We start from the raw sequence: 22915 nt of genomic DNA, 5'->3' as shown, positions 1-22915 counted from the left end.
ATGAAACAAAAGGCAAAAAACTATTCTGTACATAGTTTAGTCCTATTCAGTGTCTACTCAACACTTCTTGGCTTGTCTCTTGTATTCATTAAATGGAGCATCTCTTGTCACTGTCCAGCAATAGTCTGCAAGCATTGATGGGCTCCATTTGCCCTGATAGCGTTTCTCCATTGTTGCAATGTCCTGGTGAAATCGCTCGCTGTGCTCGTCGCTCACTGCTCCGCAGTTCGGTGGAAAAAAATATAGATGAGAGTGCAAAAAATGTATCTTTAGTGACATGTGGCAACCAAGGCTTTTGTATGCCTTGAGGAGGTTTTCCACCAACAACCTGTAGTTGTCTGCCTTGTTGTTTCCGAGAAAATGTATTGCCACTAACTGGAAGGCTTTCCATGCCGTCTTTTCCTTGTCACGCAGTGCATGGTCAAATGCATCATCTCGAAGAAGTTCATGAATCTGAGGACCAACAAAGACACCTTCCTTTATCTTAGCTTCACTTAACCTTGGAAATTTTCCACGGAGGTACTTGAAAGCTGCTCGTGTTTTGTCAATGGCCTTGACAAAGTTCTTCATCAGATCCAGCTTGATGTGTAAGGGTGGTAACAAAATCTTCTGTGATTCAACAAGTGGTGGATGCTGAACACTTTTCCTCCCAGGCTCCAATGACTGTTGGAGTGGCCAATCTTTCTTGATGTAGTGGGAATCTCTTGCACGACTATCCCATTCGCAGAGAAAACAGCAGTACTTTGTGTATCCAGTCTGCAGACCAAGCAAGAGAGCAACAACCTTCAAATCGCCACAAAGCTGCCACTGATGTTGGTCATAGTTTATGCACCTCAAAAGTTGTTTCATGTTGTCATAGGTTTCCTTCATATGGACTGCATGACCAACTGGAATTGATGGCAAAACATTGCCATTATGCAGTAAAACAGCTTTAAGACTCATCTTCGATGAATCAATGAACAGTCTCCACTCATCTGGAGTTATAATAACTTTTCTCTCTCTCGTAGGTTTGTGCATTTGGATTTGCAATATTCAGAAAAACTACATTATTCATAAGGTCTTTGCAGGATCAGGGCCTTAGTCTTTACACATGTATGCACCTTCTCGACTTGGTATAACCAGAGAGCCAGTGGAATTAAGGTTCCAAGAGAGTCCTGCAGTGTTTTCTGGAATCTAAATATTTGGTATAAGAGATTACTTTTCTAGGCCTGGCTACCTTTGAACAGTCCACTTGTTGAATCTACTGGTTGAATTGTTGTGGTTTTGTGTCTATAGCTAGGCTGACAGAAATATAACTCAAAAAAGGTAATTTCTCTCATTCATCTTAGTAGAGTATTAACCTTGAAATGTAATTGTGACTACTTGACTTCCAACACCGTTACCTAAAAAAAAAATGTTTGTGGTTGTCATGTTGGTTTTATGTTACCTAATTTGAACAAAAAATTCTAATCAGTTATAGTTTGCTTTAGTGGATAGGAAGACAAGGTTGAATTGGAGGAAGGTGGGAGATCTTAAAAGTGGGAGTGTTCCAAATCAGATGGGTAGCAATAGAGATTGGTTCCATGAACTCTGTCAGTTTATCATCATGTATGGAGCATTTCCCTTCAGTTTGATGCTTTTTGCATATTGCAAAGTGGCAAAAGTTTAGAGTACCAACAAAAACTCACAGAGTGCCAGATCAGATATTTTATCTGCTTACTGGGGCAGCTGGAATTGACATACCCAAGCACTGATAGTTGGGGTTTGTGAATTGCAGCTGCTCCAGTAAGCAGGTAAAATATCTGATCAGGCATCCTGTGGGTTTATCAAAATATATGTACATTTTTGTTGGTAATCTAAAAGTAAAGCAGTGTAGCCTAGTGATTAAAGCGAAAAGATTGGAGTCAGAAGATCCTGCTTCTGCAGTTGGTTCTGTTACTGACTTGCTCTGGGTCATTTGGTAAGTCAAATAAACTTTCTGTTCCTCTGTTTACCTGTTTGCAAAGCTGGAAAAATAAAACTGTATTCACAGAAGAGTTGGAAGGCTAATTAATGTTTGAGGGCTTCGGATGAAAGGCTCTATTGAACTGCATAATGTTACTAAATTTCTAATTATTTTATTATTATTATTATTATTATTAGCAACCTTGCATTAAATCTTGAAAATGTGGTACGCAGTGTTTATCAAGTCTCTTCCACTGAAGTAATTTGAAATCTCCTGGTAAAGACATTCAATGAAATGTACCTCAGTGAAAGAGAACAAACCTTGGCAGTTTAGGGATTACTTCCTTAGTGGAAAGGCTGCTTGTCTACCATCTCCCAGGGGGGAAAAAACACTTTAATTGGACCAGCTAGATGTTTTAGGCATTTGCAGGTGGAACATGTGAACATATAATTGAAGGTTAATTAACTTCAACTAGCATTAGATGTTCCTTGAATCAAAATGAAAGGGAAAGACTAGGAAAGTTACATATATATATATATATGTATTGCTTTTTGGTACAGACAGCTTGTAGAAGCAATATGTATTGAATTTTAAAACACAGGAGACTACTTTAATCTAGATTCACAACAGGAATTTAGGCATCACAACTAGAGCTGGGCAAAATGTTTTGGAAAAATAGTTTAATTTGTTTAGTGAAAAATGCAGTTTTGATTGACCTGAAGTTATCCATCAATTTGGCCAATAGTTTTGGGGAAAGTTTTTCAGAGCCAGCGCAGTGTATGTGTGTCCTCTTATAACCTCTAACCCAATATTTGGGGCACTTGGCTAGAAGATAGGAGACCCAAGTTTGAATCCCCACTCTGGAGCAGGAACTTGTACTCAGATTGTACCCCTCCTAAATGACCAGCTAAACCACTAGGCTATTGTGGAGTGGAGGGGGTGCTCTCAATCTCTCCTGTTGAAACTGTAGCACCTCAGAGTTACGAACTGACCGGTCAACCACACATTCATTTGGAACTGGAAGTATGCAATCAGGCAGCAGCAGAGACAAAAAAAGCAAATACAGTACAGTACTGTGTTAAATGTAAACTACTAAAAATACACAGTGAAAGTTTAAAAAAAGATTTGACAAGGTAAGGAAACTGTTGCTGTGCTTGTTTTATTTAAATTAAGAGATAAAAAGCAGCATATTTCTTCTGCATAGTAAAGTTTCAAAACTACATTAAGTCAATGTTCAGTTGTAAACTTTTGAAAGAACAACCTTCATGTTTTGTTCAGAGTTACAAACAATCTCCATTCCTGAGGTGTTTGTAACTCTGAGGTTCTACTGTAAATTAATATTCAGTGAAGCAGGTGCTTGAATTTAAGTTTCTCCCTAAGCAGCAGGTTAATTCTGCTTGTAGTTGCTCCTACTGAAGCTAGGGCACTCATCTGGGAGGTGGATCAACCTGGATTCAGGTCCTTGTCCTAACTCAGGCAGACTGGGAATTTGAACCTGGGTCTCCTAAATCTTGAGTGAGTGCTTTTAATCACTGTGGCTTGGGGGTGGAAAGGGGCACCAGCTCTTCTTTCTCCATCCTTTATGTGGCTTTAGACATGTTTTGAGCACAACTACCAGATTGGGTTCAACAGGCAAGATAGACTGGGGAACATTTAGAATCCCATTAGGGCTTAAGAGGTGTCCAGAATTAGACACACATTTAAATACCTACAGGGTTAGGTGACAGATGAGCAGGTGGTTTGTGAATGCCAATGGTGCCTAAATGTTGGATTTACAAGGTTAAGTCCCCTGTGAATCTTGCTCTTTATTTCTGTTAAATTTCACTGAATGCAGAAACTGAACCAGGCAGGCTGGGACCAATAAAGGCGAGAGGTCTTGACTTTTCTGTTAAAAGACTTTTGGTTTATTTTATCTTTTGGATTTTCTGAAGATGAATAATTTAGGCAGAATTTCACTCTTTTCACAAAAGCTATTGATCAGCAAATGATTAGGAAGAGGAGGAATCAGGAGGGAAAAAAAACAGGAGTGAAACCAAAACAAAGAGAATAAACAAATAAAGACAGAGGAGAAAAAAGGTAGAAGGGAGAAATAAGACAGAGGGAGAGGGGAAGAAAATTATAAAGAGAAGAGGGGAGAAAAAAGAGGAAGCATGTGGAAACTACATCAGGAGAACAGAAGTTGGAAAAGTGCCTGGGGAATTATATAAACTATGGTAGAAAAGAGTAGAATATTTGGCTATAGTGTGCAGAACTGTTGGTTCCAGGTCCTGAATAGATTGTAATTACCTTTTATCCTCCATACTCCTCTCCAAAACCAAAAGACTTTGTGTTCCACTACCAATATTCTGAGCCATATATTTTCTTCAATATTGGCAATAATCTGTCCCATTAGAAGTGCTGAAATGTGAACTATCTCCTGCTTGTGAAGGAATTTTTAAAAGAAATTTATTTATTGAAATGAGTCATTTTAATACCTTTGAGGCAGGGACTTTTAATTATGTGTACTTAGAGCAGTGGGGTACCAATACTTACTTAGGATCTCCAACTACTACTACAAAACTAACAATGATGCTAGGAATAACTCCAAAGTATCCCCTCCTCCAGAAATAATACAATCTCCTTCTGTAAGACTTTTTCCCCAGCATGCCTTTCTGGGGCTAGCCCTTTAGATTTGGTAGAACCAAGCATCTGCAGCTCTAAAACAGCCATTTTGTAATGAGTGGCTGCATCTCCTTCCCTTCTCGTGGTGAGTATCTGTTGTGTGTTCTTTCTTTTTACTGTGAAGTTATATTTTCACATGAGTATCAGTGATTTTTACTGTATTTCCCAGGGTTGCAATCTTATATGGGCAATCTTTTGCATCAGAATAATCTAGTAAAGACCTTGCATTTGTGTATAGTCCCAGTGTGGTTAAAGAAACTTTGTAGTGGTTTTTCCTAAGATTCCCATGTAGGATTGGGGCCAGGAGATGTATGAAGAAAGATATAGTTTTTTATGTCACTCTGTCTAGCCAAGAATTCTATTTTATTTGAAGTCTAGTTACTATTTTTCAGTTTTCAAAGTCTCTAAAGAGTGTATGCGTGTGCCACTCCTTACTAGTGAGAAACAGACAGCGCACGTACTATGATTGGCATGCACCTCAGTGTCTGCAACTCTTTTGCTGCAGTTGCTCTATTAAAAACCAATTAACTTCAAAGCTAATCAGGTATTTAACTTATCTGTTATTCAATGTAAAATGCTGGGAATGATAGCAGTGACTAACAGGCTTTCTGTCAACTGTTTAATTAATTTGAAAGTTATTCTTGTTTAATACAAATTGTATGCATAATGTCAACTATTTAAGACATGGTGACAAATATGTAGCTCTGGAACAGCCTTTGGGAAGGTTTAGCTTGAAGTCTGTTCAGCAGGCAGCTGAAAGGACAACCAGATCCAAGAAGCACATAGTACAAAATGTTTTGGTCTCTTGTTTCTAAAGTAACCTTCTTCAGAGGTTAATATTAAAATCAAGGAAGGGAAAATTGTTTAACCAGGGTTGATTGGGAAAACCTGTCTCCATATTGGGGAGTATTTAACTAGTGTATAAGGCCACACAGGCTAATTCTTGGCTTCTGTTATAAAGCTATGTTTATAAGGGAAAAAACTTTATTTCTATGGTATAACAATTAGAATGGAGCCAAGTGACTAATTTGCAAAGAAAATATTTTTTCCAATGAATTTATCTACTCTTTGCACAACATATCATTTGAAATTTCTTTACATTTATCTTTTTTTGTGGTATTTCTCTTTAACCTTTTGGTCTTGATTAAGATATCTGTTAGCAGTCATTAGTTCAGCTGCGCTGGTTAATTGTCACGTGGTATTGTTCCTGGTTCTCTGTCAGAATGAGTGCATAAAGACTTCCGGTGTGCATATTTGTATATATGTATAGCTATTAATCATCTGTATTGCACTAGCAACTAAGGACCTAAACCAAGGCCTCATTGTGCTACATACAGATAAATAGTGAGAGGGGAAACAGATGCACGAGGTGAATTGATTTACCTAAGATTACACATACAGCAGGGGTAGACCTTTTCCAGTGCCCTATAGTTGGACCGTCCTGCCTCTGTATGTTTCCGTCATACTCAGACATGCAGTCTCGAAACCTCATTTCCACTAACATTCATGCTAATAAAATTCAGTATCATGAATCTTTGCAGAAAGCAAACATCATGGTTTGAGTGAATATTCATGGACTTTTTTCTTTTTGTTTGCTATATTTGCCTAGTCTAATTGGGTGACTTTCGGGATAACAATCTCTTGTCCAAACATGACTTTCTAAAAAGAAGTTTGTGGTAGTCAAGTTCCAGTTTCAGGTGGAAGTCTGTCAAGCTAGGAGGGCTGGAATGTGCATAAGAATATAATGCATATTGCAGCCTAGATCAGAGCTCTGTTTTCAGTCTTGAAATGGCTCCTTAACCTTACAGAATGATCACTTAATGCTTCTATAATGTAACACTATGCCTTTCACTTCTACTTTGGTGATTTCCTGCTATGGGATTACTTTTGTGAGAGAGTTTTCAGGATCTGGTCCTATGTTTTGCAAAGAAAATAGTGAGCAAATCTAATGTTATTCCTAGTAATAAGAAAATGCTCTACATCTGATTTAAATATAGTGAACGAGCAATGCTTTGCAAATTAATAAATTTTGAGTAGACAAAAAAAATGGGTTAAACAAGCTTCACAGTGTTACATTAATCAAGTCACAAACAGGAATAGCTTGATGAAGATAACTTTTTTGGGGTCAACAGTTATATTTCTACGGTATATTAAGTATAGATTTTTGTGGCACTCAATGTCCCTATGAATAAAGATTAATCAAAGTTGAAACATAAAATGACCTTGTAAGCAGATTCAGGAGCATAAAGCGGATGTGTGTGTGTGTGGGGGGGGGGAGGAATGGCACGGTGGTCCCAGCCCCCTTGGCTGGCTCTGAGCAGAGACCCAGCAGCCACCACCTCCTCTCCCAGCCATTCCTGAGACCGGGGTCAGCATGATCCAATGTATCTTTCCCCGGCTGCAGTGCTGCAGACCTGTCTGTGGCTGGTTGTGCCCTCTGTGAGTCATTCTGAGCTGTGACCAGTACCCCGCTGACTTCTTCGCCCTGGGGCGGGAGCCCTACTGGAGAGGGGAGTTTTCCATGGGCCCCCTCCTAAGGAAAATTCTGGTTGCACCCCTGAGCAGATGTAGCATACTATAACTCTTCTGTATTACTTATTCTCCTTTGTCCCATTAATTTCCTTCTCCACTCAAAGTTGAGAGGAATTTGCTAATGGCCAGCAATAATTTGCAATTGGCCATTTGCAAGGATTGATGGATTTGAAGACTGTGAGGTGTGCCCCCTTCTCTTAATAGTACGGCTGCAAGATGCAGAAAAGGTGATGTTGCAGAAGCTGCTATACCAATGGTAGGTTCACAGAGGGCTAAAACTTTTGACAACTCTTCACATTTTTGAGAGGGGCTGTGAATTAATTTCTCAACCTCCCAACAGCTATATAAGTCCTATGTACTCTGATGACACTACTGTCCTCAGGGCCACTTTAAGGATTATAGGGAGGGTTAGTGATGGTTTTTTTGGTGTGTGTGTGTGTGTGTGTGTGTGTGTGTGGTGTTTTTTTGGGAGGAGGGGGGGCGGGGAGAGATACATCCCAACTTAACTGACTGACTCAATGTAGGAGGAGCTGGGAGCTGTTTCATGTACTGTAACAACATGAAAGGACTCCATGCTTGTAAAATTAAATTGGATCTCATTAAGAAAACAATTTAGAGAGATGGCATAACTGCAGCTGGCATTTTAGCCATATTCAAATGCACTGGCTTTCTGGTGCCTCCTTCAAACTCTTCCCTCCTGCAACCTGTGCTCCTTCCTGCAAGTTCCATGCAGGATGTAGGGGGTTAACATTCTTTGGCAATTGCTCCTTGAGATCTGGCCAACCTTGGACTATGAATTGTTGTACTGCCTTTAGCACCCCTACCTGTTTTGTACTTTGCTAGGTTGCCTGAAGCCACCCATCAAAGATATGAAACTATTGTTGCTTGTTGATAGAAACTATCTCCTGCTCCACAGAGTCATCTGTGTTGTACTCTATAAGGAATGCCCTGCTCAATGGTTCTGCCACCAGCATTGACTTTCCTGGGCAGTAACTTATCTTTATATTATGGTGCTGGAATCTCAATAACATGCATTGGAATCACTTGGGTGTATTCAGCAGTGGCTTCTTCATCTGTACATCCACCTGATGGAATCATTCCATTCTAAAGAGCACAGCCAGTAGCTCTTTTTCTACCTGAGCATGTCCCCTTCCGGTGTCTGCCAAGGATCTGCTAGCAAATGCTATGGGCTGCTGGCTTTACATCAGTGATACTACTAGGTCCCCTTCCAAGTTCCATGCAGATTGCTGCAGTAGCAACTCTTATTTAGGTTGCTGAACACTTTCCATTATAAAGGATTCCTTATAGCTGTTCTTTAAAAAGCTGTCACCTCCTTTGTTCAAAGGTCTACTTGGATACTTGGTGAAATGCCCTCAGACTACAGTACTGTCTTTTCTTCACTGAAATTCCATTTAGCTTTTGCTCAGTGTGACACTCTGTACCTCAAAATAGCACTTGAACCCCCATATTCACCACTGTGGTATGATTATGATATGTTTTTTTACAATGCGTGGCTTGTGAGGTATCATTTAAGAAATCTTGATCTGTTGAACATTCAATTCCTGTTGCATTCTACATACTATCATTTTATACGAAGTTATAAAGTATTGCGATTTGTATGTTTCTGATATATGTGGTAAGTGGGAGGCTAGCTCTGGGTGTTTTTCAGCGGTAACAAAAGAGCAAATAACAAGACATATTTAAATCAGGACCAGATGGACATGTTTATGGCCCGTCAAGAAGAATCCCCTCTCCCAGAGACTCTTCAGAATGGGCACGTACACAATGGGGGCTGCCTAACCCCCGCATCGCAGCAAGAATCTTTCTAGCACCTGTAGAAGAAGTATAAATGAGGGTTGATGACATCACCACTTGGCCTCTCACATCCCCCATGTCAACCCCTTGAAAATCATTTGGAAGACAAAGACTTTGTACGGGGGAGTTTGGTTCCAGGCTGAGAGGTAATTCAGTCTGTGTATAAACTGCCAGGAATATCCAGTGCGGTGAGAAAAGCTGTTTGATTCAAATCTTGGTTAGTCTGTTAAAGTTCGAATTTGGACTGTGAATCTATTTTTATTTCTTATGTAACCAACTTTGACCTCTGTATCTAATACTTATAATCACTTCAAATCTATCTTTCTGTAGTTAATAAACTTATTTCAATGTTTTATCCTTTCCAGTGATTTTTGTCTAAAGTGCTTTGGGAATCTGCTCGGATTACAAAGGCTGGTGCATGTCCCCTATCCTTTGATGAAGGATTGAACTAATTATTGAGCTTGCACTGTTAGAGAAGGTCTTGAACAGTGTATGGCAGTATATTTCGGGGGAGAGGGGGAACTTGGGAGATTTGCTGCTGTTTTCCTGTGTATAGTTTATGCGTGACTTTGAGAGCATTCATGCAATTTACCTGGGTGTGTCTCTGCATGCTGATGGCTGACTGATAACAGTGCCTGGAAGGGGTTGCTGTTTGTCAATGGCAAAGTGTCGTGAGGGACAACACAGGGTGGAAAGTTAAGGGGGCACAGCCGTCCGACAGATCTAGGCTGTACCCTGGGGATCCCATCACACTAAGCTATAAAAGGGTTTAAATTGCCATTTGTCCTTGTCTCATTTCTGTTCCTCAACAAAATTTTGGAAACTGGACAATATAATATACATTACTCACAAATATTCCAAAGTGCTGGGCTCATGCCACCACCAGAGTAGAAGCAGGCGCTGTACTGAGACTATCTGGGAGCTACCAGAGCTGCTATTGTGTAGGGAGAAGAGGGGTATGCCCAGTGTTGGAACAAGAGCAGGAGTAGGCTCCCTTGCGTCCAGCATTGGACCCCAGCAGCCCATTGCCTTCTAAGGAAATGCCAGATTTATAGTTGCCTGTGCAGCCTTACCTTGTTCTGCTTACACATATTTATTATGATTAGAGCTCTACAAATAATGGCTTTTTGGTTAGTTGCCTATACCAAAAATGCTGGGTCAAAGTGAAGCAAAATGTTTTTAACACTTTGAACCAACAAGTCAAAGAAAAATACAGTTTGGGGATTAATTAAACATTCTGTTTGATTTAAGGTATTTTTCAGGGCTTTTTTTTTTTTTAATGAATGAAATTTAGGGGGGGAAAAAACATTTTGATTTTTTGGGGGAAAAAACTTATCAAAATTATTTGACAAATCAACACACCATTGCAAAATATTTTATTTCACTTGAATCTGCGTCTTTTGGCAACACTGTTTTGTCCAAAAAAATTTTTCCCAGTTGTAGTTGCAATAATGTTTTAGATACATAATCACATACTCTTATTTTCTACAGGATCCTTGTCTTATTCAGTGCACAGGATGAATGCACATAGCAGCACAATTGAGAGTGTGTGGGCAACTGTAAATCTGAAATTTCTTTACCTTCAAGTGTTTGACTTTGTAACCTAAATAATATTGGGGTTGGGGGGGGGGGAATGTGTAATTTTAAATAGGAAGTGTGCTTGTGTGGTGAAAACTTACATTGTGTGTGTGTGTGTGTGTGTGTACGCATGCGCGCGCACGGGCATATGCGTCTGTCTGTCAATCAGGCCACTCTAGCCTCCTGCTGCAGAAATGGAACCCAACTGGATGTTTCTTCAACCCTAGAGAGCAGTTTATGTTATGTTATGTTATGCTATGTCAATCTACAGTTTCCAGGCTATGTTCACATGGAAATGGGTTAGAAACTTTTTTCTTGAGTCTGAATTCTTGTTCACTAGGACCAATGCCTGGCTCTGTTAACAAGCCTTGTTACTTGATTAATCATTCAGTCTTAACCGATTATTTCCTTAATTTGCTCCTTGTTGGGTTGCTTACCAAGTGGCCAGGGCGGTGAGTCAGCCTAAGGCTATAACTCTCACTGAAGGTAGTGTGTCCTGTGAGTGTTCAACGCTTATGAAAACTAGGCCACATTCACCTTTTGTAGTGTCCTGTTGTATTTTTTAACACCTTTGTATTGACCACAATGGAATAAATTCTTCACAAATAGAGCCTTTTCCTCAGTGTTTCCTTTGCAAAACTCTACCAAAACCACATTTTTAACGCACAAGCATTACTTTCCCTCTATTATCAGAACAATAGCCAAACCTGTACAAATAAATCATAGCTTCTGTTTCTGGAGAGTAACCCTGAAATAAAGCACTTTTGGAGGGGGAACATGGGGAGTTGCACTTCATCTTAGAACTCAGAATAATTACAGGGAAGATATCACCCATAACATTCTTCGCACTTACATTCCACTGTAAAACAGTGACACAGGAAAAAGGTTAATTCCCAGACCAAATGAAATTTTAATTAAACAATTTGAGAATGTGGATTTAGATCTATTGACTGTATGTGAAACCTCTGTGTTGCTATCAATTTTTTCAGGCGTCCTGCTGATGTATATTGTCAGTGTCACTTAGCTTTACGTGTAAAGACACTGATCTGAGTTTACAGGAGATTATACTGGTAATGATTTAGAATCTATTTAGTCAGCAGTACTTAAAACTGTAGTCATTAGGAGCTAGATTCCTTCTGTTAGATGCAGGGCACAGTTACAAGTAATGTAGACCCATGCTGTCCCGGGACAATATTGGGAATCACTCCTTGAATTTCTCAGTAGGCAGGAAAGCACTTCTGCTACATTTCTTTATGGAGTACAAGCCTGTTTCTCCTGTATGCTGGTGCTGCACTGCAGGCTGGTGTGGAGCCATGGCCCTGTCTCTCCCTTTCTGTGGGTGGGCACTTTGCACACCCTGGGTCATAGGAGGGACAGAGCAGTAGTGCAAGAACTGGGCCATGTAAGGGCAGCAGAAGCCTTCACATGCCCCTACACAGCACTTTCCTGGAAGAGCCATGCAGACTCTGCCTAACTTAGTTTTTCATCTGCTTTAATCTAAGAGGGAAATACCAGTTAAAGCTACAATATTCATTTTGCTCCTTTGAAAGCAAGTGACTTAAAAAAAAATCTTATGAGAAAATACAAATGGTTTCTATTCAAAATCTTATTTCTATCACCCAAATTCTGTTTAAAGTTAAGTTGCAATCCGTCAAATTACTGGGTTTAATCATCCTGTCACAGGCATATAAGAAACCGTAAACTGTGTCAAGTCTGCAAACGCACCAATGAGGTATCCGTAATACAGCAACGGGGGAACAGGCTAATTAACCATTTGAAATAACTCAAACCACTCTCTGCCTTAACTTGGTTTCCTTAAATCTTCAAAAATGAACACATACTTCAACACAAAGTACAGACAAAACCCACACATTTTCTCTTAATACATTTTCAATATCATGTACTATCTAGAGTTCTTTGTTATGGAACAAAATACAGATTTACTAATCATAATAGCCACAAATTGAGCGCCCAGTATCTTAGGCCTTGTCTACATTCAAAGTTTTGTGAGAGTAGCTATACTAGGAAAAAAACCTCCAAAAGTAGACATAGTTATACTAGCAAAAAAGTACTTTTGCTGGTTGTCACACTGACAGTGGAGCTACACCTTTGTCTCTTTTCTGCTCTCTAAGAGCCTCCTCTGATGTAAGACTTAATATCTTTATTTTCTTGGGATTGAATTTTTCAATTCTCACATTCTTGGACCTGGCCCTGGGCCACAGTACTGTGTGTGTCAACCATTCTTATCCAGCAGATCTGACTGAGTTCAGCCCCTGTGATTCTTCCCTTCTGATGTCTGTGACTAGTAGAATGGATGGGAAATGTAATGATGAAACAAAATATTAAGTGGAGATAAGTAATGAAACAGACAAGCATTGTGTCATTTTCACCCAGCAACTGGCAGGCTCCCAGGGTGCATATTTTATTTCAGAAACACCAGGTGTTGGTGTGTCCAAAATGAAGATTGTATGGAATTTCTGGTTTGTGGTAAATTTAGAAAAACGTGGGTTTGTTCATATTTGGAACAAACCCAAATGTTAAAATATCAAAATTTCCCCCAAAACAGACATCCCTGAGTTTTGGACAGTTTTAGTAATCATTGGTCAAACAGCCATCTTAGCATAAAAGTACTGTTTATTTTATCAGTAGGAATAAAGATTTCAGGAAAAAAAATTTAAAACAACAAACAGTCTGCACGCATGTCTGTCTTACCTCAAAGGCTCACCCATGCCCTGTTTGCCTACTTGGGTTTAACTTCTTCAGCACTGTGGTGTCTCAGTCTGGTGCTCCCTAACAACTGTTTCTGCTTCCTGCCATAGTTCTTTTGTTTTTCTGTGCTTTGGCATGTCTGTTCAAAACCAAACGATCGAAGATTGAGCCTGAGACCCCAAGCTTTGGTGTTCTCTGTTGTTAACTCGCGTGTTTGCAGAGGGGTGGCTTATATTGTGTTATTCTCCTTCTCCCTATCTGTTTTTTCCCCCTAGGCAGATTCCTGTTGAGTTACCAAAATTGTCATAGAGAAAACACCCTAACAGTCCAGCCAACATTCAGTATTCATAAATTTTCACAGAACAGCTCCAAATCTGTCACGCTGGTGGAGCTTATGCTGATTTCAGCAAGAGAAATAAACTATATAAGCAAAAGCACTCTTTTATAATGGCATCTACATGGGGGTTTTCAAGGGTGGGTCTCTCTCAATCTCTTCAGTTGAAGCTCTTCCAGTTTCTATACATAATACTCATTGGGCCAGAAAGAGAGAGAGAGAGAGAATCCCCCTTCAGCCTGTGATGAAGGGACTCACCTATGAGGGGGGGAATAGGTGGATTCCAGTTCCTACTCCAAGGGGTGACAGAGATGAACCCCAGAATACCTATAGACCCGTGGTTATGGCTCTCATTTACAACATAGGAGGCCCAAGTCCAAGACCCTGTTCTGAATTCAGCAGAATGGGAACTTGAACTGAAGTTTCCCACATGCCCAGTCAGTGCTCAAATCACAGGCCTATAAGAGGAGGTGGGGAGACACCACTATCAATTATTTTTCCTCTTAATTAATCAGCATCTTCAAATTAAACTCACAGTTTTGTTTGACCCCAAACTGCATTTTTCAGCAAATAAAGAATTTGTCTGAAAAATTTCACCCATCTCTCTCAGATGCTTCCCCCTGAGAGCAGCTGAGCTGAGGATGGACAGAATAGGGGCTCTCCCTACAAACATACTTTCGGCTAGGGGTACTGTGTTGCAACCTCAATAAAAATGTCATACATTCTCCTCCTCCCACCAGCACAAGCAGGGAGCCCTGGAAGAGTACAATGCCTCCTGGAGGTCCTACAAGGGCAATACACTTGGCTGCCCCCTTTCCCAGGGGCTTTGTGCAAATGGCACAGTTCAGTCACATTTTCCACTCAGATTTCTTTTCGATATGTCCATGCACACAGCCAGAAGAACAATGGGAGATAGTTTGAAAATGAAGAAAACAAACAACTCTATAATCATGAGTTTAAAAAATAGTGACCATGCTCTAGGTTTTTTCTTAATTCATTATAACCCAGGAAAATGTAAAGTAATTTAGGAATTGCCGTACCAGATTAAACTATCAATTACTTTTTCTGACAGTGGTCGACCACAGCTGATTCAGAAGAAGATGCACGAAACCCTGCTGTCTCCAAACTAGATAATCTGTTCCCAATCCCTAATATCTAGAAACTGGTTTAAACCCTGAAGCTTAATTCCTTCTAAAATCCTTTTTTAACTTTACTGTTATTATTTTGGATATTGTTAATAGCCATATTAATGTCCATTCTCTCTTCAACCTTCACCAGACTACCAAAAGGCACGTTTTGCCCTAACAACTATTTTTTTGCTAGATTTTAAGGTCCTACATCAACCAGCAGAGATGCTAGAACAGTTTTATAAAGAAGTAGCACACACTGATTTATAATTACCAAAGGATACTTTTTCATTTATTTACATTTGAAAATAATAGAACCATATTTTGTTAAAACTTTACAAATCAAACAGTGTGAGAGAACTTTATACACCAAACAGTTGAGTCTCTACCTACGCTTGGGCAGAGACTAAACATGGAAAATATCAGCCTGAAAGATGAAAAGTTGACAACTGAAAAGGCCGTATACCACAGAAATATTTAATTAGCTACAATGTACAGTTATAAAATGATCATAAATGGTTATTAGAATTTGTATTGTATGAAAAAACAGTGATAAATCACACTGGTCTACAATTTTTGAGACGTCGTCTGCTTTAGAGATAATACGTGCTATTTATTATGTATTTTGATGTGCTGAATTCAAATATGACAATTAAAACAACTGGCTACTGTTTCTAAGATATTTAAGTTTTTACATTTTATGTCTATGTATCTTGTGTAGATAGTAGAGTTTTAATCATAAATTGTAAACCTGGGTCTTTTCATGTGTTTATGGTTGCTTTACATGATAATATTTCACCTGTCCTATTTATGTAACACTTTAAAAATCAGCAAAAGGGTTATATAAATAAAATTTATTAGGAAACAAAAGGCAAAAAACTATTATGTACATAGTTTAGTCCTATTCAGTGTCTACTTGGCGCTTCTTGGCTTGTCTCTTGTATTCATTAAATGGAGCATCTCTTGTCACTGTCCAGCAACAGTCTGCAACCATTGATGGGCTCCATTTGCCCTGATAGCGTTTCTCCATTGTTGCAATGTCCTGGTGCAATCACTCGCCATGCTCGTTGCTCACTACTCTGCAGTTCGGTGAAAAAAAATCTAGATGAGAGTGCAAAAAATATATCTTTAGTGACATGTTGCAACCAAAGCTTTTGTATGCCTTGAAGAGATTTTCCACCAACAACCTGTAGTTGTCTGCCTTGTTGTTTCCGAGAAAATGTATTGCCACTAACTGGAAGGCTTTCCATGCCGTCTTTTCCTTGCCATGCAGTGCATCGCGAAATGCATCATCTGAAAGAAGTTCACGAATCTGAGGACCAACAAAGACACCTTCCTTTATCTTAGCTTCACTTAACCTTGGAAATTTTCCACGGAGGTACTTGAAAGCTGCTTGTGTTTTGTCAATGGCCTTGACAAAGTTCTTCATCAGACCCAGCTTGATGTGTAAGGGTGGTAACAAAATCTTCCTCGATTCAACAAGTGGTGGATGCTGAACACTTTTCCTCCCAGGCTCCAATGACTGTCGGAGTGGCCAATCTTTCTTGATATAGTGGGAATCTCTTGCACGACTATCCCATTCACAGAGAAAACAGCAGTACTTTGTGTATCCAGTCTGCAGACCAAGCAAGAGAGCAACAATCTTCAAATCGCCACAAAGCTGCCACTGATGTTGGTCATAGTTTATGCACCTCAAAAGTTGTTTCATGTTGTCATAGGTTTCCTTCATATGGACTGCATGACCAACTGGAACTGATGGCAAAACATTGCCATTCTGCAGTAAAACAGCTTTAAGACTCGTCTTCGATGAATCAATGAACAGTCTCCACTCATCTGGATTGTGAACGATGTTGAGGGCTGCCATCACACCATCGATGTTGTTGCAGGCTACAAGATCACCTTCCGTGATGAAGAATGGGACAAGATCCTTTTGACAGTCACGGAACATGGAAACCCTAACATCAGCAGTGGAATCTCTTGGCAGGTGTAGTCTGGAGCCCAACAGCTCTGCCTTACTCTTGGGTAGTTCCAAATCCCTGACAAGGTCATTCAGTTCACCTTGTGTTATGAGGTGTGGTTCAGAGGAGGAGGATGGGAGAAAATGTGGGTCCTGTGACATTGACGGTTCAGGACCAGAAGTGTCATCCTCTTCCTCTTCCTCGTCTGACTCAAGTGAGAATGATTCTGGTGCATCAGGAACCGGCAGTCCTTCTCTGTGGGGTACTGGGCGTATAGCTGATGGAATGTTTGGATAATGCACAGTCCACTTTTTCTTCTTTGACACACCTTTCCCAACTGGAGGCACCATGCAGAAGTAACAATTGCTGGTATGATCTTTTGGCTCTCTCCAAATCATTGGCATTGCAAAAGGCATAGATTTCCTTTTCCTGTTCAACCACTGGCGAAGATTTGTTGCACAAGTGTTGCAGCATATGTGTGGGGCCCACCTCTTGTCCCGCTCTCCAATTTTGCAGCCAAAATAAAGGTGATAGGCTTTCTTAACCATAGTGGTTATGCAGCGCTTTTGTGATGCAAGAGTCACTTCACCACAAACATAGCAGAAGTTATCTGCACTGTTCAAACAAGTACGAGGCATCTCCGCTCACTTTGGCTAAAGAGAAATGTGTCCCTTTGCAAAATCAAACACTGACAAATAAGAGAGCACAACACTGTATGATTTCTAGAGCTGATATAGGGCAATTTGTTCAGCAGAGTGATGTAAGCTTCGTTATGATTGCATCATCCATGACTTCTAGGAATAACATGATGCAATTCATATCATGTATGCCGCAATACCAGCTTCAGATTGCATCATTCATTGTTTTGCCTAAAAAGCAAGTACTGTCCAAACCCAGTCATAGATTTATTCATAGATCCAGTCAAAGATGTATTTTAGTCATTTCTGGTTTAAATTGAGATCCCTTCCCTTTATAACTCACTTATCCTCCGCCATTCCGAAGTCAAGGGTCGTATATACTGACCCAATAGCATATCTTGAAAACTAGAGCCAATCAACAATTTTAAGCATCATTTTCGTTCTCAGTGACCCAGAATTAGTAAAGTTTGACTACATTTATTTCAGATGCATTTTGGCTGTAGAGCAGTGTCATATTTGGGGTATATTGATTAAAATCTTGTAAATAAGTTCATATATGACCCCACTAAAGTCTCCTATTGCTGTTGATACCTTAATAATATTCCTGTTATAACTCTGTATAAATAACAAAAATCCAGACAAAACTAAGCTGACTTTCTTTTTAAGAATAAATAAATTTGCCTTAGAAATCTATTTATACAATTTTCAGGCTGAAAGGTGTAAGTTCCAGAAAGTTGTAAGTGACTGAAAGCACAAGGGTTAAGAATGGAAACCATTATGCAACCTTTATCCATACATCTAATGTACACGGACACCCCATAGAATAGCATATTTAATTTACTTCTATGTAATGAGTTAGCAGAGCCGCCCAGAAGATTCAGGGGGCCTGGGGCAAAGCGGGGGAGCTGCGGTGCTTGTACTCAGCTGGCGGTGGTCCGGGTCTTCGGTGGCATTTCGGCGGCAGGGGGTCCTTCACTCGCTCTGCGTCTTCGGCAGCATTGAAGGACACGTCGCCGAAATGCTGCCAAAGACCCGGACTGGCGCCGGGCCAGGGCTTGCGGGGCCCCTGCAAGACCCGGGCCCTGGGGCAAATTGCCCCACTTGCCCCCCCGCTCTCCCGGGCGGCCCTGTGAGTTAGCTATGCTTGCATTACAATAGAATTCCTCTGAAATATTTGTTATCCGGAATTTCAAAGACTCGTCCACAAGAAATATCCCATATTCAGTTATTGTAAAATGGACAGACAATATATTTCATGATATATATAGGACTCCGATTCAAACGTAGATCCATATTGCTGAGTGTTTCTGACAGCTCCTGAGAAAGTATAGCTTTGAGTTTTGTTAATAAGTGTATCATTCCCTGAAACATCTCTACAGTTTTGTCAGACTTACACTAGAATTTGCTTCTCTGTTTCTTTCTCTCTGCTTTGGCTCTTTCACTTTTCGTTTTCAGCCCTACTTCATGATGTTCAACTAATACTCTGAGTTTGAAAGCTGTCTTCTTAAGCTTGAAAACCCTCTTTGCCTTTTTCTTCTTTCTTAGATTTGTCAGGGAATCTCTATGACACGTATCCCTCTCGTTAAAGAGTTTCTGATGAACAGATGGTGATAACTCAGTGTTTCTATTCTGTTGCTCTCAATGACTCCGTAGAAAAACTCCCTGCCATCCTTTCAATCCCTGCTCTCCTCAGATCCTATAAAATGAAAATGACAAAATATAGTGGCATTGACAAATGCAGAAATAAGATTGGTCAGTACATTTTCCATACTAGTGTGAAATCACACATTTTAAATGTGTGATTCTATTAAAAATACTATGCTAAAATATGGGGTTACATTATAAACCATACCAACACTAGTAATAACCAGCTTCTTTAATGCAAGTACTGGAATCATTCAAATCAAAATATGTAAAATTGATTTACAGGTCCCAAATTAATCGGATGTAGCAGAAGTAGAATCTCTGCTTTCTGGAATCTCTGCTTTCTGGGAGAGCAGGTGGTGTTTTCTTTGATCCGTCCAGTCCAGGGTAGGGACCCAAGCAGAGACACATGCATACTGGAGGTGAATGCCTGGCTGCAAGGATGGTGTCGCCAGGAGGGCTTTGGCTTTGGCTTCAGCTTCCAAGAAGGACTGCTAAGCAGAGATGGGATCCACCTATTCAGAAAGGGAAGAGACTATTTTCATAGAGCCTGGCTAACCTAATGAGGAGGGCTTTAAACTAGGTTCAAAGAGGGCAGGTGACCAAAGCCCACAGGAAGTCAAAAACATGGAGAGCTGAGAGAAGGATCATAATTTCCGGGGGAGCGTGGGCTGTTACAGCAGGGATAAGGGATAAGACAAGACAGAACTGGGTGGGGAATCAACAGTATCTTAGATGTCTGCATACTAATGCGAGAAGTATGGGGAATAAGAAGGAAGAACTCGAAATGCTAGTAAATAAATACAACTATGACAGTTGACATAACAGGTGGGATAAAAAGCATGAGTGGAATATTGGTATAGCAGGGTACAGCTTGCTCAGGAAGGACAGTCAGGGGAAAAAGGGAGGAGATTTGCCTTATATATTAAAAATATATACACTTGGACTGAGGTTGAGATGGAAATAGGAGACAGACTTGTTGAAAGTCTGTGGGTAAGGATAAAAGGGTAAAAACAAGGGTGATGTGATGGTAGCGGTCTACTACAGACTATCTAACCAGGAAGAAGAGGGGGATGAGGATTTATTTAAGCAACGAACAAAATCATCCAAAGCACAAGACTTGATGGTGATGGGCAACTTCAACTATCCAGACATCTGCTGGGAAAATATCACAGCAGGACACACATTATCCAACAAGTTCTTGGAATGTATTAGAGACAATTTTTTTTATTTCAGAAGGTGGAGTAAGCTACTAGGGGAGAGGCTGTTCTAGATTTGATTTTGACAAATAGGGAGGAACTGTTTTGAGAATTTGAAAGTGGAAGGCAACTTGGGTGAAAGTGAACATGAAATGATAGAGTTCATGATTCTTAGGAATGGTAGGAGGGAGTAGAGCAAAATAAAGACAATGGATTTCAAGAAGGCAGACTTTAGCAAACTCAGGGAGTTGGTAGGTAAGATCCCATGGGAAGCAAGTCTAAGGGGAAAAACAAGTTGGCAGTTTTTCAGGAGACATTATTAAGGGCACAAGAGCAAACTATCCCACTGCGTAGGAAAGATAGGAACTATGGAAAAAGACCACAATGGCTTAACCAGGAGATCTTCAATGATCTGTAACTCAAAAAAGAGTCCTACAGAAAGTGGAAACTAGGTCAAATTACAAAGGATGAATATTAGCAAATAACACAAGTATGTAGGGACAAAATTAGAAAGGCCAAGGCACAAAATGAGATTAAACTAGCTAAAGACATAAAGGGTAACAAGAAACATTCTACAGATACACTAGAAGCAAGAGGAAGATCAAGGACAGGGTAGACCCATTATTCAATGGCGGGGGGTGGGGAGGCAATAACAGAAAATGTAGAAATAGCAGAGGTGATTAATGACTTCTTTGTTTTGGTTTTCCCAAGAGGTTGGTGGTGACTGTATGTTTAACAGAGTGAATGACATGAAAATGAGGTAGGATCAGAGGCTAAAATAGGGAAAGAACAAGTTAAAAATTACTTAGACAAGTTAGATGTCTTCAAGTCACCAAGGCCTGATGAAATGCACCCTAGAGTAATCAGGGAGCTGTCTGAGGAGATATCTGAGCCATTAGCGATTTTTTTGGAAAGTCATGGAAGATGGGCGAGATTACAAAAGACTGGAAAAGGGCAAAGATATTGCAAAGCTATAAAAAGGGAAATATAGACAACCTGGGGAATTACAGACCAGTTAGCTTAAGGTTTGTACCCAGAAAGAAAATGGAGCAAATAATAAAGCAATCAATTTGCAAAATCTAGAAGATAATAAGTTGATAAGTAACAGTCAGCATGGATTTGTCAAGAACAAATCATGTCAAACCAACCTGATAGCTTTCTTTGACTGGGTAACAAGCCTTGTGGATAGTGGGGAAGCTGTAGATGAAGTATATCTTGACTTTAATAAAGCTTTTGATAGTGTCTCACGTGACCTTCTCATGAACAAACTAGGGAAATTCAACCTAGATGGAGCTACCATGAGGTGGGTGGTGGCTGGAAAACCATTCCCAGAGAGTAGTTATCAGTGGTTCACAGTCATGCTGGAAGGGCATACCGAGTGTGGTCCTGCAGAAATCAGTTCTGGGTCTGGTTCTGTTCAATATCTTCATCAACGTTATAGATAATGGTATAAAGAGTACATGTATCAAGTTTGCAGATGGTACCAACCTGGGAGGGGTTGCAAGTGCTTTGGAGGATAGGATTAAAATTTAAAATGATCTGGACAAACTGGAGAAATGGTCTGAAGTAAAGAGGGTGAAATTCAATAAGGACAAATGCAAAGTACTCCACGTAGGAAGGAACAATCAGTTGCACACAGACAAAATGGGAAATGATTGCCAAGGAAGGAGTACTGTGGAAAGGGATCTGTCGAAAGGAAAACTAAATATGAGTCAACAGTGTAACACTGTTACCAAAAAAGCAAACATCATTCTGGGATGTATTAGCAGGAGTGTTGTAAGTAAGACACGAGAAGTAATTATTCCACTCTACTCTGCGCTGATTAGGCCTTAACTGGAGTATTGTGTCCAGTTTTGAGTGCCACATTTCAGATAAGATGTGTACAAATTGATGAAAGTCCAGAGAAGAGCAACAAAAATGATTAAAGGTCTAAAAACATGACCTATGAGGGAAGATTTAAAAAATTGGGTTTGTTCAGTCTGCAAAAGAGAAGACTGAGAGGGAATATGATAACAGTTTTCAAGTACATAAAAGGTTGTTACAAGCAGGAGGGAGAAGAATTGTTCTTAACCTCTGAGGATAGGACAAGAAGTAATGGGCTTAAATTGCAGAAAGGGAGGTTTAGGTTGGATATTAGGAAAAACTTCCTAACTGTCAGGGTGGTTAAGCACTGTAATAAATTGCCTAGGGCAGCGGTGGGCAACCTGTGGCTGCAGCCCGTCAGGGAAAGCCGCTGGCAGGCCACCAGACCGTTTGTTTACATTTCCATGGTCACCTACAGCTCCCAGTGGCCACGGTTCGCAGTTCCCGGCCAATGGGAGCTCTGGAAAGTGGCGGCTTGCCCTGATGGGCCGCGTGCGGCCTGTGGGCTGCAGGTTGCCCACCACTTGCCTAGGGAGATTGTGGAATCTCCATCATTACAGATTTTTAAGAGCAGGTTAGAGAAACACCTGTCAGAGATGGTCTAGATAATACTTGGTCCTGCCATGAGTGCAGGATATTGGACTAGATGATCTCTCGAGGACCCTTGCAGTCCTATGATTCTATGATTATATCCTAGGGTTTGATCCAATTCCTCATGAGATATACAAAAGATTTAACTGGGACCTGAGAATCTTCTCTTCCAGTTCTTCAGTTGTACATTACCTTGTGGGGCACTCAAATCAGGAGGAATGTGTACCGGAAACATGCATGACACAGATTTATTGTCCCAGTTGTCTGTTAGCTTTTCTGTTTCCTCATATAATGGAACACTCAAACATTCAGATTCATCTTCACAAATATTTCTAGACTTTT

General features: G+C 40.2%; 1 long non-coding RNA gene across 2 annotated transcripts in view; it reads right to left on the bottom strand.

The window, feature by feature from the left end:
• Nucleotides 1–22915, bottom strand: part of LOC117872780 — a 51624-nt gene that overhangs the window by 2920 nt on the left and 25789 nt on the right. Inside the window, exon 3 of one of the 2 annotated variants that reach the window (XR_004644597.1) lies at nt 18671–18972. The exons of the other annotated variant lie outside the window; for it this stretch is intronic. This is a non-coding gene — a long non-coding RNA (uncharacterized LOC117872780). The remainder of the gene's footprint in view (nt 1–18670; nt 18973–22915) is intronic. 2 annotated transcript variants of the gene reach the window in all.

This window comes from Trachemys scripta, chromosome 2 (genome assembly GCF_013100865.1).
Source record: "Trachemys scripta elegans isolate TJP31775 chromosome 2, CAS_Tse_1.0, whole genome shotgun sequence".
NCBI lineage: Eukaryota > Metazoa > Chordata > Testudines > Emydidae > Trachemys > Trachemys scripta.
This window is presented reverse-complemented; position numbering and strand designations above follow the sequence as displayed.